This window comes from Ornithorhynchus anatinus, chromosome X2, assembly GCF_004115215.2.
Source record: "Ornithorhynchus anatinus isolate Pmale09 chromosome X2, mOrnAna1.pri.v4, whole genome shotgun sequence".
NCBI lineage: Eukaryota > Metazoa > Chordata > Mammalia > Monotremata > Ornithorhynchidae > Ornithorhynchus > Ornithorhynchus anatinus.
This window is the reverse complement of record NC_041750.1, coordinates 24,965,766-24,982,538: the sequence shown is the minus strand read 5'-3', so window position 1 is coordinate 24,982,538 and position 16,773 is coordinate 24,965,766. Positions and strand designations below refer to the sequence as shown.

Here is a 16,773-nt window from a genome sequence, read left to right as displayed (position 1 = left end):
AAGCAAAAAAATTATCCTGTAGTGGATGGGAACTCTTTCTTGATTGTTTCCTGAGAAAAGCTTACCCACTGAAGGGAAAAATCAAGATGAAGCCAAGAGCAAATGGCCAGCAATTGTTTTGCTACAGGCTTGCTGACCTTCTGAATTTGTACAAGGAATAAACATGGCATTAATAATAATAATAATGGTATTTAAGTGCTTACTATGTACCAGGTGCTGTATTAAGCCCTGGGGTGGATAGAAGATAATCCGGGTAGATTCAGCCTCAGTCCCACAGAGGACTTAGTCTTAAGAAGCAGCTTGATTTAGTAGAAAAAGCACGGGTTTGGGAGGCAGAGGTCGTGGGTTCTAATCCTGGCTCCACTACTTGTCAGCTGTGTGACTTTAGTCAAGTCACTCAACTTGTCTGTGCCTCAGATACCTCATCTGTAAAATGGGGCTGGAGACTGTGAGGATTTGAACCTAGGTCCTTCAGACGCCCAGGCCCGTGCTCTATCCACTAGGCCGTGCTGCTTGTTTTTACTGAGCACTTACTGTGTGCAGGCACTGTACTAGTTGCTTGGAAGACTACAGTAGAGTTGGTACTTATGATATCTGCCCTCAAGAAGCTTAACTTTCTACTGGAGTGTAGGGGTAAAGAAGGGCAGAGATTTCAGAGGGAGATGGGAATTGGGAGAGGGCAAGCTTCACAGACGTAATAGGCCAGAAAGTCGCCATTTTGGGACTCTTTTGCTCTGGTTGGAAATGCTCAGGCTTGGTAAGAGTCCTGGAAGAACACGTCTAGAAGTCCAGAGCAGACAGCTTTGAGGACTATCACCCCCATATCCTGCAGAAGTTGGTCTCTTTCGGTCCATAAACTAGACAATCTTTGTATACACATCTTATACCCGTTGAAGGACTCAGTTATGGTAAGTCCAATCAGTGGTATTTATTGAGCACATTCAGGATGCAGAACACCATACTGAGCACCTGGGGGAGAATACAACAGTGTTGGTAGACACATTCCCTGCCCACAAGGAGCTTACCCTCTAAATCAATCGCTTCCAGCTTTCTGAAACTGCTTTGTGCTGTAGCTGGGGTTTTTTGGGTATGGATGCTGGGGGCTTGGAACCGAGTATAGCCAAAACCTAATGGAAAGATAGATTCTTACCTTCCTGAACCCTGTGGAAACTGAGATGGTCTGATTAGAGACCCCAGTTCCTTCACTGAAAACCTGATTTTCAGGATCAGTCCAACAGAAGACTGATTTTCAGAGGAGAAGGGGAAAAAATCAATTGTATTTGAGTGCTTACTGTGTGCAGAGTACCGTACTAAGCACTTGGGAGAGTACAATGGGTTAGTGTAACAGTTGGTAGACACTCCCTGACCACAGTGAGCTTACAGTCATATAATAATGTTGATATTTGTTAAGCGCTTACCATGTGCAGAGCACTGTTCTAAGCGCTGGGGTAGACACAGGGGAATCAGGTTGTCCCACGTGAGGCTCACAGTTAATCCCCATTTTACAGATGAGGTAACTGAGGCACAGAGAAGTCAAGTGACTTGCCCACAGTCACACAACTGACAAGTGGCAGAGCCGGGAATCGAACCCATGACCTCTGACTCCGAAGCCCAGGCTCTTTCCATGCTATCAGAGGAGCGAAAGAGGGCTTGAAAGTTCCCAAAAGATGTGAGAAGTCCCTTTAGATATTTCTTCTTCCTCTGCTTCTCTCTCTCCAGCATTCTTTGACACATCAAGACACACACAACTACACACATCGATCAGTCAGTGCTATTTTCAAAGTACGAGTGTGTTAAGGATGATTGGTCACCTTTAACTGTTGACTTCCTGGTTTGTGTTGATCTTTATCTCCACGTTGATGTTATTTAACATCATTTGAATGTGCCCTGGGTTGTGTTTCATGAAAACAGTTCTGGGAAGTGGTGATTATGATTCGAATGCAGGGGGTTATGGGGCTCTAGACAAGATAAGCACTTCTTTTGCCATTTTCAGAGGTTCATCTATATGAGAAATGTAATGGAGTTCGTGTCCAATCATCCGTTAAAGTTGCCATTTCCATTAGAATTCTCTCCACTAAAAAGTGTTACAGAATTAAAGGTACAGTCCGTCCTGGCTTAACACGTTTTCGTTGCGCTACGTGAATAGGAAGCTACTGAGGAATTAGGGTCAGTTCTTCCCCATTGTGTGTCTGCTTGGATAGAGTGTGATGCGTAAGTGGAGAAAATCATTTGACTCATGGTACCAGTCAAAATGTGCATTTTTCTGTTAACAAGGGGTTCTTCACAAACACAATTCCCTGGTCCTAAGAGAGAGGGCCACAAAGCGTACACTTATGTCGTCCATCTATCGGCATAACTATCTCCAGATGTCTGTATCCCTTTTTCAAGATGATTGTTTTAGAAAATCAAATTTTCATGGGGCAAGATTTTTTTCAGAGACATTTCGAAGGATTTCGCTGATGCTCACAACTTCCTCGTGGGGCAGGCAGATGTTCTCCTTAATTGACTGTGAAACCTGTGTCTCTCTGGTTAGAGTGTAAGCTACTTGTGGGCAGGAAATATGTCCTGTTCTCTGTTAGATTCCCCAAGGGCTTAGTATGATACACTGCTATCAGGTGATAATGACCATTAGCGTTTCTAATATAAATACAGACTCTGAGAGAACTTTAGTCATTAACCTCCAGCTTCACATGGAATATCATCACTCAGTGCTCACTGTGTGCAGAGCACTGTACTAATTTCTTGGATTAAAATACAGTTGATAGACATGATCCTTTTCCTCAAGGAGCCTACAGTCTACTGCATGCAGTGCACTGTGAATAGGGCGTTGGTGAACTGCTTATTATGTGTCAAGAAGCAGCATGGCCTAATGGAAAGAGCTCGGTGCTGGAAGGAGCCGGGTTCTAATCCATGCTCTGCTAATTGCTTGCTGTGTGACCTTGGGCAAGCCACTTTACTTCCTTGTGCCTCAGTTACCTCATCTGTAAAATGGGGATTAAGACTGTGAGGCCCGTGAGGGACATGAACTGTGTCCAACCTGATTACTTTAGGGTCTACCCCAGGGCTTAGAGTGCCTGGCATAAAATAAGCAATTAACAAATACCATAAGAAAAATAAGATAATCAGGTACGACACAATCCCTCTCCTACACGGGGCCCACCGTCAAAGGGGGAGGAAGAACAGGTATTGAATCTCCGTTTTACAGATGGATCGAGAAGGCACAGAGAAGTGACTTGTCCAAATTCACATAGCAGGCAAGTGTGATGAGATTAGAACCTAGGTCCTCTGACTCCCGGGTCCATACTTTTTCCATGGAGGGCTTGAGAGAGTACAATGGTTAAGAGCTGTAAGCTGGTTGTTTGTCTTAGCCTTAGGAGAAGCCGTACCTTTTTCCAGCAGACACTGCCTGATCAAATGGGAAAGAGAGCTGGTATAATAACTGTGGTGTTTGCAAAGTACTTACTATGTGCCAAGCACTGTACTAAGTACTAGGATAGATATAACCAGGTTGGACACAGTCCCTGCCCCACAGGGGCTCACAGTCTAAGGAACTGTGAAGCCGGAGCTCAAAGAAACTGTGGGTAGACTCAAACAGTGGTTTCAAAAGTAGGTATGGTCACTTCTGTCAAAACAGGTGTTTTAACAATAGAAGTTTTTGGCGGAATAAGGCCACGTCTTCCAACAGTACACCTGTGACTGGAGAGAATGTGGCGTGATCATGTGATGTGGGAATCAGTCGAGGGTATCTGTAGAGTCGTTACTGCTTGCAGAGCCATGAACTAAGCCAGAAACGACGCAAGAGACGTCAGTCCACATGCACACCAAAACGTGAGTTCTTTTTGACTCAGGTTTTGCTAAGAACACGTGAGGGGAAAACTGAATCTACTTGTTGGGTGACATCTGCCGTTTCCAAGTTTCACGTTCTGTAACAGCAAAGCAAAGGAAAGGTCGATCGTTCTGGATCTCGAAAGTAACTTTGAGTCTGTATCTCCTCCCCCTGAGATGAACAACTGGCATAAGAAAACTTTTCAGGCCTGCCCTGACCTTAGAGTAGTTCTAAGGCGTAGGACTTAGAGGTGGTTGGGTGGGGTGGGAGGAAATATGCAGCCTTTTAACTATTCATTTGTAATTCCACATGTAAAATAATCACCACGTTTGAACTTGGGTGGGGAAGGTTATATCACAATTGTCACACATATGAAGCCCGTCAATTACCCATCTCCAAAGCAAAATGGAAAGTTCTCGTGTGTGTGTGTGTCCCTCTCTTTCTCCGCGACGGTCTCCTCGTCTCCTCTTGAACCCACTGGGGCTTTTGAAGGTATCCAGGCCTGTGAGCTCGACTGGTTTGCTTCTTGTTTCAGTGGTCAGTTGAAGTGGGACAGTGTTTGTTCCCTAGCTACAACCGTTCTGTCAGACATTTGTGTGCATTCAAACTGTATCCAAATTTTCTCTCGCTCACATTAACATAGTTTCTGAGTGGTGAAGTCCGAAAGCACATCATCTTGCTGATTTGCACAGGGGCAGATTTCTTTCGAGAAGGAAACCTGTCTGATTTGAACCAGATTCTCACTGAAGCTCCCTTCTTTTACCATTTCACCTAAAGACAGTACACCCCACAGCCTCAAGCTTTATCTCTCTTTCACATGTTTTATGTTGCTGCCAGCAGTTATCAAAAAAGTGCTGCACTAAGATTAACTGTCCGATAACGGCTCCTCTGGTAATTAACATTCTTGTTTGAGGTTATAAAATATACATTTGAGAGAAGGCAGGGGTTTCCCCTGAGCCACCCCCAACCACTTGAAATGGCATTTTCACTCTGACTGGTGTATTATTTTTTTTTTCTTATGTTTTGTTTTGCTACAGGGCACCAGAGCCCAGTGAAAGACTATATCGCCAGAGCCTCAGAAAAATTGCTGCCACATCAAGTGAAAAGAAAAAGCCTGGACTTTCGGCTGCTGGAATCGTGCTGAAACACACTCGGGTTTAGGTAAGTTATCTGAAGGGCTTGGCATTTGTTGGCTTGTAATTTCATTAATTACATTTATTTTGTGTCCCAGGACATATTATTAGTCTGCATGGCTATTTCTGTCCAACATAAGCAACAGGATGTTTGAGATCATGGTTTTCTTTTTTTTTTTTCTAATGACAAATCCAAGTAAAACAACCAAATATGTGCAGTGGGTTTGTTCCGAGAATTAATAAAATGATTTGATCTCTGGAAAAGCGAGGGAGTAAAATACAGTTGCGAATATGGAAAATGACTCCCGGGTTCTGCCTCTGCTGAAAGCCACAGATTTAGTAAGATGGCAGTCGGGGAGTTGAGGAATTCAAACAGATACTGGAGTTGGAGTCCAATGAGATGGAGCCTGAGGAAGCTAGTGGACTATCCGGTTCCCATTCCACCTGGACGGCTTTGATTCTGCCAAGGCTGTTTCGGCTGGGATTTTCGAGGTGGAAGCCTGAGCTGGAGTTTTATTAATAATAATAATGATGATGTTGGTATTTAAGCGCTTATTACGTGCAGAGCACTGTTCTAAGCACTGGCATAGATACAGGGTAATCTGGTTGTCCCACGAGAGGCTCACAGTCTTAATCCTCATTTTACAGATGAGGTCACTGAGGCACAGAGAAATTGTGACTTGTCCACAGTCACACAGCTGACAAGTGGCAGAGCCGATATTCGAACCCCTGACCTCTGACTCCCAAGCCCGGGCTCTTTCCACTGAGTCACAATGCTTCAGTTTTGGGCCTGGGTGCCTCTGGCAAAAGCCAGACATCTCTAGAAAAGTCTGATTATTTACTGACCCACACGTGACTCAGGGCAAGCGTGTTGAAGGTCATCGGGAATGTTTCAATTAGCTTCTGGCGATTTACATGTTTCATAAGTAATCTGTGGCTTCCTTCGTTAGGTTGTTAGCTTACCTGCCGTCCTCTTCCTCAGGAGGATGCGTCCTGCTGTTTCGGTCTGGTTCCCTCTTTGCTTCCTTCTTTCCTTTCTGCTCCATCTCTGAAGCTGATCTGTGGATGGCATTTTGAGTGATCGTGATGTTACTTGATGTGGTGGCTGCCCGTCGTGTGTGTTTGTGTGTAGGGCAGTGTTTTGGTTTTGTATCTGCCTTCGGATGCCTGAGATCCATTCCACTAACTTGCTTTTTGCTTCCTTCCAAACCGAGCTTGAGTGTCGTAGGTGGGAGGTGACACACTGTGGACTAGAAGGGTGACTTTTTGTTTTTTCTTCTTGTCCTCGTCTACTTTTCCCTCCTCAGTGGGGGAATAAATGTTTATTCAAAATGAGCAGCATTGGTTCCCAAAGCAGTTTACTTTAAGTGGAAGTGAGGATTAGAGAGAGAGAGAAGGAGTGTGTGTGTGTGTGTTGGAGACCTGCTTAGATTTCCCTGAGTGTGAATGTCTTTCAATGGGAAGCTGCTTTTGTGAATCAGGAGACTGCCCCAGTGTCAGACACACAATAGAGTTGTTCATTTGTTTACACTGGGGTATGGAAAGTTTTGTCAAAGGGTCGTGAGGGGTGGGAGAGCCCGTGAGGGTGTGGAGAGGAAGACTAGAGACTTGACAGCCTACAGCTGAAAGCCTGTGAAGACCTAATAAAGGCTGGGCTTTCAAGGCAACGGGATTTGCAGAATCTGTTTATTCTACTTAGCAGTGCGTTGGCTATTTACATATTAGTCAGTTATCTGATAAAAATAGAAGACTTTGAGGCAAATAGCATTTGGCTCCTTCAGCTAGAAACCACACAAGCCGTGACATTTGACAGGGCGGATTCTTGAGACTGTAAAGCTTCCCAAATGTTCTCGAAACCGAACGCTCTGTTTTTAGACAGGCCGTATCAATGTGAATGGAATGGAAACAATCCAGGGCAACTCAGGCAGGGGGGAAGGCTCAGAAGAGGCATTTCGGCTTCTGAGGGACTCTCTTGCTTAGTCTACGAACTAGTCCCTCCCCCCATCCCACTTTAGGAGGGTTCTCATCACGTGAGTTCACCCGTGCTTAGATGCTTTTTAGGGGGAGAGCAAAAATTCACTTGGCGAGGGGGTGGTTCTCGGGAAACACAGCTTTGGCCGGAGCTCAGAAGGATTCCTGTAGTGTTGGCTCTGCTTGACTTGAGGGTCACGTGTTTCGGTGGAGCGCCTCAGCCCCCATGCTCTCTCTTTTTTTTTTTTTTGGTTGGGATTTGGGAGAGCACCAGAATAAAATGCAAGAGCAGTGATTTCACTAAGCTCATCCTCTAGACTGAAAGTTCGTTGTGGGCAGGGAATGTCTGTCTATTCCTTTATATTGTACGTCCCCCACCACCAAGTATAGTGCTCTGCACACAGTAAGAACTCAATCGGTACTTTTGGGTCAGACTTGGGGACCATCCAGCCCGGTGTTGGACAGTATCAGCACTTAACAAATACCACAATTATTATTGTTATTATTGAAGGAACCTGGTGATGGATCCTTTAAAGGGAAGCAGCATGGCCTAATGGAGAGAGAACCTGAAAGTCAGAAGAACTGAGTTCTAATTCTGGCTCCGCTACTTGCCTGCTGTGTGACCCAGGACGTCAGTTGACCTTTTTTCTTTCTTTTATGGTATTTAAGTGTTACTATGTGCCAGTCACTGTACAACGCGCTAGGGTAGATACAAGCTAATCTGGTTGGGCACAGTCCATGTCCCATTTGGGCCTCATGGATTTTATCTCCATTTTACAGATGAGGTGACTGAGGCTCAGAGAAGCTAAGTGACTTGCTCAAGCAGACTAGTGACAGAGCTGGAATTAGAACCCAAGTCCTTCTGACTCCCAGGACCGTACTCTAGCCATTAGCCCATGCTGCTGTTTGGGACTTCAGTCACCTTACCTGTAAAATGGGGACTGAATACCCGTTCTCCTTCCCCATTAGATTGTGAGCCTCTTGCAGGGCAGGGACTCTGTCTTTTCTGATTTATCAGTCCCTATTTAGCACAGCACATAGTAAGCACTTAAAAATATCGTTATTATTGTTGTTATTGTTGCCTTCCAGCCTCATGGTTACATTGACACATCCAGCACCCCCACACATCCCCTGCTATATCCCTAACGTTCCTTAAGCCACTTTGGACCTCTCTTCCGTGAATTTATCCAAACCCCTCCTGAACCTACTGTTATTTTTGGCCTGCACGACTTCCTGTGGGAATGAATTCCATATGGGCTGTGTGAGGCGAAGATTTAAGGAGGGCATATAGAGAGCTATGCATAGGCACAATCTGTTCAGCGCCAGCTTGGGGGGACGTGGGGACACTCAGCTGAGTCTCGTTGCCCAAGTCCTCTTCGAGTCGCGTCCGAACGGACCACGTCTGGACGGGCTCTGCTATGGCTCTGAAGTGGAGGGGTCGCCTACTCGGTTCGGGATTTAAGACACTGTAAACTCTAAGCTTGTTGCGGACAGGGATTGCGTCTGTCATATTGTTCCCAAGCGCTTAGTACAGTGCTCTGCGCTCACTAATACCATTGACTGACCGACCCTCGGCTGGGTCATGCTTAAGTGTGGCAGGAACTGATGGTGACGTAAGAGGGCTAATTAGAACCCATCCCCCTCTTTTGGCTTGAAACTGGGTTCACTTTACACCGATGCACTTTGCACTGCCGTTTCCCAGGGGATCTTTATTGGAAGGAGTTCAAACGTGCGTGGAGATATTGTTCGGTAGAGCGTCGCATTAACAAGTGTTTGTCTGACCTGGCCCAACTAGGTTGTTTTGCTGATATCACATTAGTACTTTGGGGAAAAATTGTCTGGCTCGGTGTGGTTGGAAGAAAACCTCATCAGGTCATTGAGTTTCCTGACCCTCAGAAGCAGCCGGAGAAATGCAGAGTCTAAAATAAATTATCCCCTTTCCTGGTAATGTTTGAGAAATTTGCCTGACATTTAGATTGAGAAAAATCAGAATTACATTATGTCTGAGCAGACTTCTTGAATTTGTTAAAGGCTCTTCATGTGCGCAAAAGAAACCAAAACACTTCCAGAAGTATTTATTAGTAATCATAGCGTATTAAGTGCTTAGTATGTGTCAAGCAGTGTACTGAGTGCGTAAGGTAGATAGGATCAGATTGGGCACGATTCCTGCCCCATTTAGGACAGTCTAGAAGGGAGGGAGAATAGGCATCTAATCCCCATTTTATAGCCGAGGAAACTGAGACACAGAGGAGCCAGGTGATTTTTGCCCAAGGTCACACAGCAGGCAAGTGATGAAGCTGGGATTAGAACCCAGGTTTCCTGACTCCCAGTTGAGTGCTCTTTTCACCAGGTGCATTATTAGATTAAACATTCAATTAAATCCAGTGGAGTTTGCTATTCTGTGGACCTAACAACATCCTGTAGGTCTCAGAAAAAAGTGGACTTTTTTTTTCTTTTTTAGTCTCCCTATCTTCTCATTAGTAAGATGGTTTGCAGCGTAGGCAGGATTAAAACCATATTCCACACTAGAAATCGGTAACAAGGGAGAATTTCGAGCATCAGTGAATTCTGTCCTCAGGTAGAATACGTGGCACTCTTAGCCCGAGTAGCTACTGAGAAGGGCTTTTTTAAGTACTTTTAACAAGAATCAAGTCTGTTAGATCAGAGCTGCAAGTGTCGGGTCCAGATTTGAACCCCAACAATGTAGATTCGGGGAATTTTGCTCTCTAAAGCAAAAACTGGATGAGACCGTGGAACAAACAGAACACATGCATGGGTGGCAGATTCTAGTTCTAGGAATATGTTCTTAAAGAGTATAAAATCCTTTTTAAAATTTTCCTCAGGCCTGAATGCCAAAGCTGAAAAAGACAAGAAACGTGTCTTGGCTTGACTGAAAGGAGAACTAATCTCCAAAATTATTTTGGCGTTCGTTAGGATTCATTTCTCCAGAGGGTGGGAAGATCTTCTACTCCTCCACCACTCGTGAGTGACTACAACATCCCCAAATTCCTTCCCTCACAGACGTAAAGCAGCTGGGCGGATTGAGATCTCCTGGAGGTTGCTGAAGCAAGAGGCGTTTTGATACCGTGCTCAGACTTGGAGAGGATGTTTTCTGTTAACGACAGGGCTCCGAGTGGTTTGGCTTTATGGTCTTGAGCTTTAGGGCCACCAATTTGCTTTATGGCCTTGCCCAACTCCAAACTTCTCATGTAAAAATGGAGATCGTAAACCCAGAGGTCTCATTCAGTCCTGATGTATGTATGGAATAACTAACGCTCCATTAGGTTTTAAGAATGCACATCACTGATGGACGTTTCTAGTGAACGTGGCAGAATCTGTTTTGCTTTTTCTGCTAGGGGTCGCAGACTTTCCTGTGCCTGGGGGTGGGTTTTCTTCTGGAAAGAGGCATTTTACCTCTTCATACCTCAGTCTTTGGGTCAGAGGGTCCAGTTAAATGAGTATATGAATGTTTTGTTGTTCTCTGGTCCCCATTATTGCCTGACGCATTGCATGAATTATGAGTTGCTCTCTAGGTCACTGTTCTTTAATACTAATGGATTTATTTTAAGCGTTTACTATGGGCTGAGCACGGTGGTAAGCGCTACCGTAGATACCCCTATGGGGCTTACAGTCTAGGGAGAGTAGGTATTTTATCGCCATTTTTATGGCTGAGGAAATCGAGGCCCAGAGATTCAGTGGCTTGCCCGAGGTCATGCTGCAGAGAAGTGGTAGAGCTGACTCAGGGCCCTGTGCTGTTTTTGTTAGGCTACGCTGCCTTTTGGGAATAATAATTGTGGCATTTGTTCAGTGCTTGCTATGTGCCAAGCACCGAACTCAGCATGGGGATACGTACAGAACAATCAGCTTGGTCACAATCCCTGTCCCATGTGAGACTCACAGCCTAGGAGAGTAAAGGTATTGAATCCCCATTTTCCAGAAGAGGAAACTGAGGGACAGAGAAGTTAAGTGACTTGTCCTGGGTCACTCAGTAGGCAAGCTCTTGGTACAGTGCCTTGCACACAGTAAGCACTCAAATACGATTGAAGAGGCAGAGCCAACATTAGAACTCAGGTCTTTGACCCTCAGCCCATTAGGATACACTGCTGGAAGGTCCCTCTAGACTGCAAGCTCGTGATGGGCAGGGAATGTGTCTGTCTGTTATATTCTCCCAAGTGCTTAATACAGTGCTCTGCACGCAGCAAGCGCTCAATAAATACCATTGACTGACTGCTTCTGTAGGATGATTTAGGGCTTAGAAGCAACTTCATTATTTTGGGAAAGAAGCTAGAAAAGTCTTTAAAGGACCCCTTTGTGATTTCTTTTACCGTTCTGAGTGACGAAGATTGTGGGCTCTGTAATCTGTGACTTCAACAGGCCGACCGTAGATCAGGAACTCACACTGTGATCATCTCACTGCAACCTACCCAGGATAAGCTCCCTGAGAATTATCCAGTCAAAACCATGTCTTCCACCTGGGTGGGGGAGAAGCAGGCTGGGATTCTAGTGGAATGAGGAGTGAGTTTTAAGGACAGAGAGTTTATTAGGGAACCCTTGTCCCCTAAAACCGGGAAAGGATGTCACCAACCGTATCTCACTTCTGGCCCCTGTGGGGGGGCACCTGTCAAATGTTTCGGAAAGATCAGGGCCAAAACGATCCGGTCTCAGCCTGCATATCTATTTATTATTATTATCGATATTATTATATTTAAGCCCTTACTATGTGTCTAGCACTGGTCTAAGCTCTGTCTCATGGTCTGTTAGAGGGAGAAATAGTGTTTGATCTTACAGATGGGGAAACAGACTCAGAGAAGTTAAGTGCCTTGGCCAAGGTTACACAGTCAGCAGTTGGTTTCCTCAAGAAACTTCAGTGGTTGCCCATCCACCTCCGCATCAAAAGCTACTCACCATTGGCTTTAAAGCACTTAATCACCTTATCCCCTCCTATCTCACCTCGCTACTTTCCTAGTAAAAACCCATCCCCTCTAATGCTGACCTTCTCACTGTACCTCGATCTTGTCTATCTCACCAGCGACCTCTCGCCCCCATCCTAGGTCTGGCCTGGAATGCCCTCCCTCCTCCTATCAGACAGATAATTGCTCTCCCCCACTTCAAAGCCTTTTTGAATCTCCTCCAAGAAGCCTTCCCTGACTAAGTCCTTCTCTTCTCCCACTTGCTTCTGCACCACTCTTACTTGCTCTTTCATTCGTCCATCCCCACAGCACATATGTATATATCTGTAATTTATTTATCTATATTAACATCTGTCTCCCCCTCCTGACTGAGCTCGTTGTGGGCAGGAATGTGTCTGTTATTGTACTCTTTCAAGCATTTAGTATAGCGCTTTACACACAGTAAGCGCTCAAGTACGATTGAATGAATTGACAGTCAGGATTAGAACACAGATCCTCTGACTCCCAGGCCCAAACTCCAGTAGGCCATGCTGCTTACTCTGTGCAGAGCACTATACGCTTAGTACAGTGCCTGGCACATAGCGCTTAACAAATACCGTTATTATTACTAATAGGAGTTCAGTAGAAGTAGTTCACACCATCCCTGGTCTCAAGGACCTTCCAATCTCGCGAGAGAGACTTCCGGCGTGGCGTAGTGTCTAGAGCACAGGCTTGGGAGTCCAAAAGGACCTGGGTTCTAATCCCTACTCTGCCACTCGTCAGCCGTATGACCTTGGGCAAGTCGCTTAACTTCTCTGGGCCTCCGTTATCTATAAAATGGGGATTAAGACTGTGAGCCCCAGGTGGGACAGGGACTGTGTCCAACCTGATTAGCTTGTATCTTCCCCAGTGCTTGATACGTAATAAACACTTACATACTACCATTATTATTATCAAATCACGAGAAGGGAGCAAAAGATAGAGGCAGTAATTTTATTGCCTGGTTTCTGGTATCGTCTCCAGAGGGCATGGACTGGAGGAGATTCTTTCCCTCACCCACTCAATTGTATTTTTTGAGCACTTACTGTGTGCGAAGCGCTGTACTAAGCACTTGGGGGAGTACAATACGACGACAGACGCATCCCCCAACTCAGTCATCCGGTACCCTAGCCAGCCTCTGCCTCTCACCATTTGTCCCTACGGGCACAACCTGGTTCCAAGGAAGGGCACCGTCCATTTTTCCTCTCCCTAATAAAAAATAACTGTGGTATTTGTCAAGCGCTTACTAGGTGCCAGGCACTGTACTAAGAGCTGGGGTTGATACAAGATAATAGGGTTGGGCACATTCATTCGATCGTATTTATTAAGCATTTACTGTGTGCGGAGCACTGTACTAAGCACTGGGGAAAGTACAGTACAACAATAAAGAATGACAATCCCTGCCCACAATGAGCTCACAGTATAGAAGGGAGAGAAAGACCTAAATACAAATAGACATCCTAGGCTCACAATCTTAACCCCCCCATTTTGAGGATGAGGGAACTGAGGCACAGAGAAGTGAAATGACCGGCCCAAGATCTCACAGCAGACCAGTGGCAGAGCTGGGATTAGAACCCAGGCCCTCTGACTCCCAGGCCCGTGCGCTCTCCACTAGGAAGGCCACGCTGCTTCTCCCTAGTGAAGGGATTTGGTGCAATAACAACACGGTTGGCCAAGAGCAATCTGGAAGGACATTTCTTAGAACTGGTGGGAGATTGAAATGAAGTTTAGTGAAAGGGAAAATCTGAAACGTTGTGCAGAGGAATTCCCAAGTAGGAGTGAGTTGCAGCTGGAGTGCTGAGATGGCAAGGCCGGGCTGAAACTAGCAGGGGAAACTAGCGTCAGAGTGACAAACTTTGTTCTTGCCTCCATCTGAAATGAAATTGCATTACCCATTCAAGATGAAATTCTTTTTCCGGGAGGGTGCATAATTTCCTTCTCCTTCTCAGAATTGAGTCACCCCTAACTTCAGCGTCAGCCCCCGCTGGGTTCAAAGCACCTTGCTGCGTTCTAGCCGGCAGGCCTGTGTTTCTGACGGGCTGCCTGGATAACAGTTCAATTTTAAAGGGTTTTTGGGTTTTTTTAAAAAAAAAAAACTTGGCTTTTCAACCGCCCTGTCTTTCTTCCTTTTACTAACTTTTGAAGTGAATCATATCCCCCATCCCCCACCGCTGGTGTCCAGTGACAGGCAGTGACATGTGAGAGTCGCACATTGAGCCGGCATGAATCACTCCCTTCTGCCTCTCTGTTCGATTCCTTAAATCACCAAACCTACGGGCTCCCTTGCCGAAGGGGGCCGCGGTTCCGTTTCACACTGCGGAGTTGGGACGGTAGTAGACATGATTCTTCTATTTACATCGCTAATGAGCCGCAATTAAAGCGAGCGTGTCGGCGGACTGGAGTGGAGGTGTTATTTTCGGATTTCTCCCCGAGCCAGTTCTGCTGCCGGTTGAAACCGCACTTCCTCCAATTCCCTGTTGTTCCGGGAGCCCTAAGCGATCCCAGAAGTGTAACCCGCTTCCCGAAAGCTGATTGGCCGGTGAAGTCTCCCGGCCAGAGTGTCATCTGGCTTTCCCAGCGCCGTCTTTTCCACGTGATACGGTCCTGTTAGGAACTGATTTTGCAAGTAGGCTTATCTTCCAGGTCCTCTTCGTTTCTAAATGGTATTAAGCGTTCTTTGCGTCACGCGCGGTTCTAAGCACCGGGATAGATACAAACCATTCGGATACGTTGCTGGCCCACTTGGGGCTCCCAGTCTAAATAGGAGGGAGAAACGGGATTGAAACCCCATTTTACAGATGAGGAAACTGAGGCCCAGTGAAGTGACTTACCAGCGAAGCCGGGATGAAAACCCGGGTCCTCTGACTCCCAGGGCCGGGCTCTTTCCACTAGGCCACCCTCCTCTCTCCTTTATTCCTGTCAACGACTCCAAACGCCCCGGTGGGCTCTTCGACCGTTCCACCGTTTGAGTCTCAGGGATCCCAAGTGGAGCGTTTTCCGGAGGCTACTCAGATCTTCTCTTATCTCGCTGTCCCGGACATTGTGCAAGATGGGCACTTGTTGGGTTTGGAAATTCCCTATTTGGTGGCATTTCTCCCAGCCCCTGCTTTACGTTTGCCTTTTGATCCGCCCCCAGGATGTAGTTTCGGAGTAGAGGGAATTTTGTACACGCCAAGAGAGTGCTTGCGTGGGTCTGTGAATCAGGTGGGTGAATCAAGAAAACTCTAGAGAGCATACTGTGCTGGTTGTAATAATAATTGTGGTATTTGAGTGCTTACTATGTGCCAGGCACTGTACTAAGTGCTGGTGAAGATACAAGGTAATTGGGTTGGACACAGTCCCTGTCCCTCATTGGGCTCACAGTCTTAATCTCCGTTTTACAGATGTGGTGAGACCCGGAGAAGTGACTTGGCCAAGGTCACACAGCAGACAAGTGGAGGAGCCAGCATTAGGACCCAGGCCCTTCTTCTGACTCCCAGGCCTGTGCTCTATCCACTAGGCCACGGTGCTCCAATCTTCTACTTTTTAGGGGAGAAGCCAGGGAGCGGAATGGCAAGTTATTCTTTGCCCCTCAAAAAGTGAGCTAGAAGAATTTAAGGGATATGCGGCTAGGAGGTTAGGTGTATGTTCCTATACCTGTACGCAGGATCGTATTTTTCTGTAGGGACCCAGGAACAGAGTTTTGTTTTCTCAGAGGGTGACTTCCTTATGTGGGGATTCTGTTAATCTCCATAGTTGGGACTTTTCAAGTGTTCAGTGCACTGCGTCCAGTGGATGCTCAATAAAATGTTATTTCAACCACTCTTGGGGGGAGGAGAAGACACACCCAGGAGATGCTCAGGCGACGTCTACGGCAGGAACTCAGGAAGGTTCGGTAAGAGGAACAGGTTTTGTGAAGCAGTGCTGGGAGTCAGAAGATCTGGGTTCTGATTCCAGCTCTTCCACTTGCCTGCTGTGTGACCTTGGCCAAGTCACGTATCTTCTCTGTGCCCATTTCCTCAACTTTAAAGTGGAGCTGAAATACCCATTCTCCAGCCCCCTCAGACTGAGTCCCATTTGGGACAGAGACTTTGTCTGATCTGATTATCTTGTCTCTATCCCAGTGCCGAGCATAGTGCTTGGTGTGTAGCAAGAGATCAGCAGATACCATTCTTATTACTATTCTTATTCTTATTATCTACTTTGAACCATATCTCCACCTTTTTCACCATTAAACAGCTCTCGGAAACCCCGGCTTCAGTCTCCTAAAATGATGGAATTAACTGTGGCATTTAAGCGCTTACTATGTACCAACCGCTGTACTAAACTCTGAGGTAGATATAAACTAATCATGACGGACACATCCCCGGTCTCACAAAGGGCTAACGGTTGAAATGGGTGGGAGAATTGATATTGCATCCCCATTTTACAGATGGGGGAACTGAGGCACAGAGAAGCTCAGTGACTTGCCCAAGTAAGTGGCAGAGCTGGGATTCGAACCCAGAATCTTGGACTCCCATGCCAGTGTTATTTCCACAAGTCCACACTGGTTCTCATAAGAGGCCTTCTTGCTTTTTATGTCTGCCAGACAGGCCCAAATCCAGAACATGACAGGTCTGGGACGGGTGTTTTGTAGCTAAGAAAACACTACAGGAATACCCCTCCACCCCCTCCACCCAACACACGTACATGTGTACGTATACACACACGCTCACTCTTTTTCCCCCTCTGAGGTACCTTGAGGGTTTCAGTAAATTTGCCATTCTACTTAAGGAAAATGGAAGGGTCAGTGCTGGACTTTTTGCTGTTTTTTCCACCACCTGTGTCTCTGAAAGCAATTTACATCATGAAGCAGTTAGAAAATAATCCTGTCATTTTAAGTTGACAGTCATTCCATTCTGGGCTCCAAAAACCGATGAATAATAATAGATGAGTC

General features: G+C 46.0%; 1 protein-coding gene across 7 annotated transcripts in view; it reads left to right on the top strand.

The window, feature by feature from the left end:
* ATXN1 (ataxin 1) overlaps positions 1-16,773 on the top strand; it is a 282,751-nt gene that overhangs the window by 80,138 nt on the left and 185,840 nt on the right. For all 7 annotated transcript variants that reach the window (XR_005659564.1, XM_039910468.1, XM_029052530.2 and 4 more), the window contains one exon: positions 4,864-4,987. The gene's annotated coding sequence lies outside the window, so the exon portion shown is untranslated. The remainder of the gene's footprint in view (positions 1-4,863; positions 4,988-16,773) is intronic.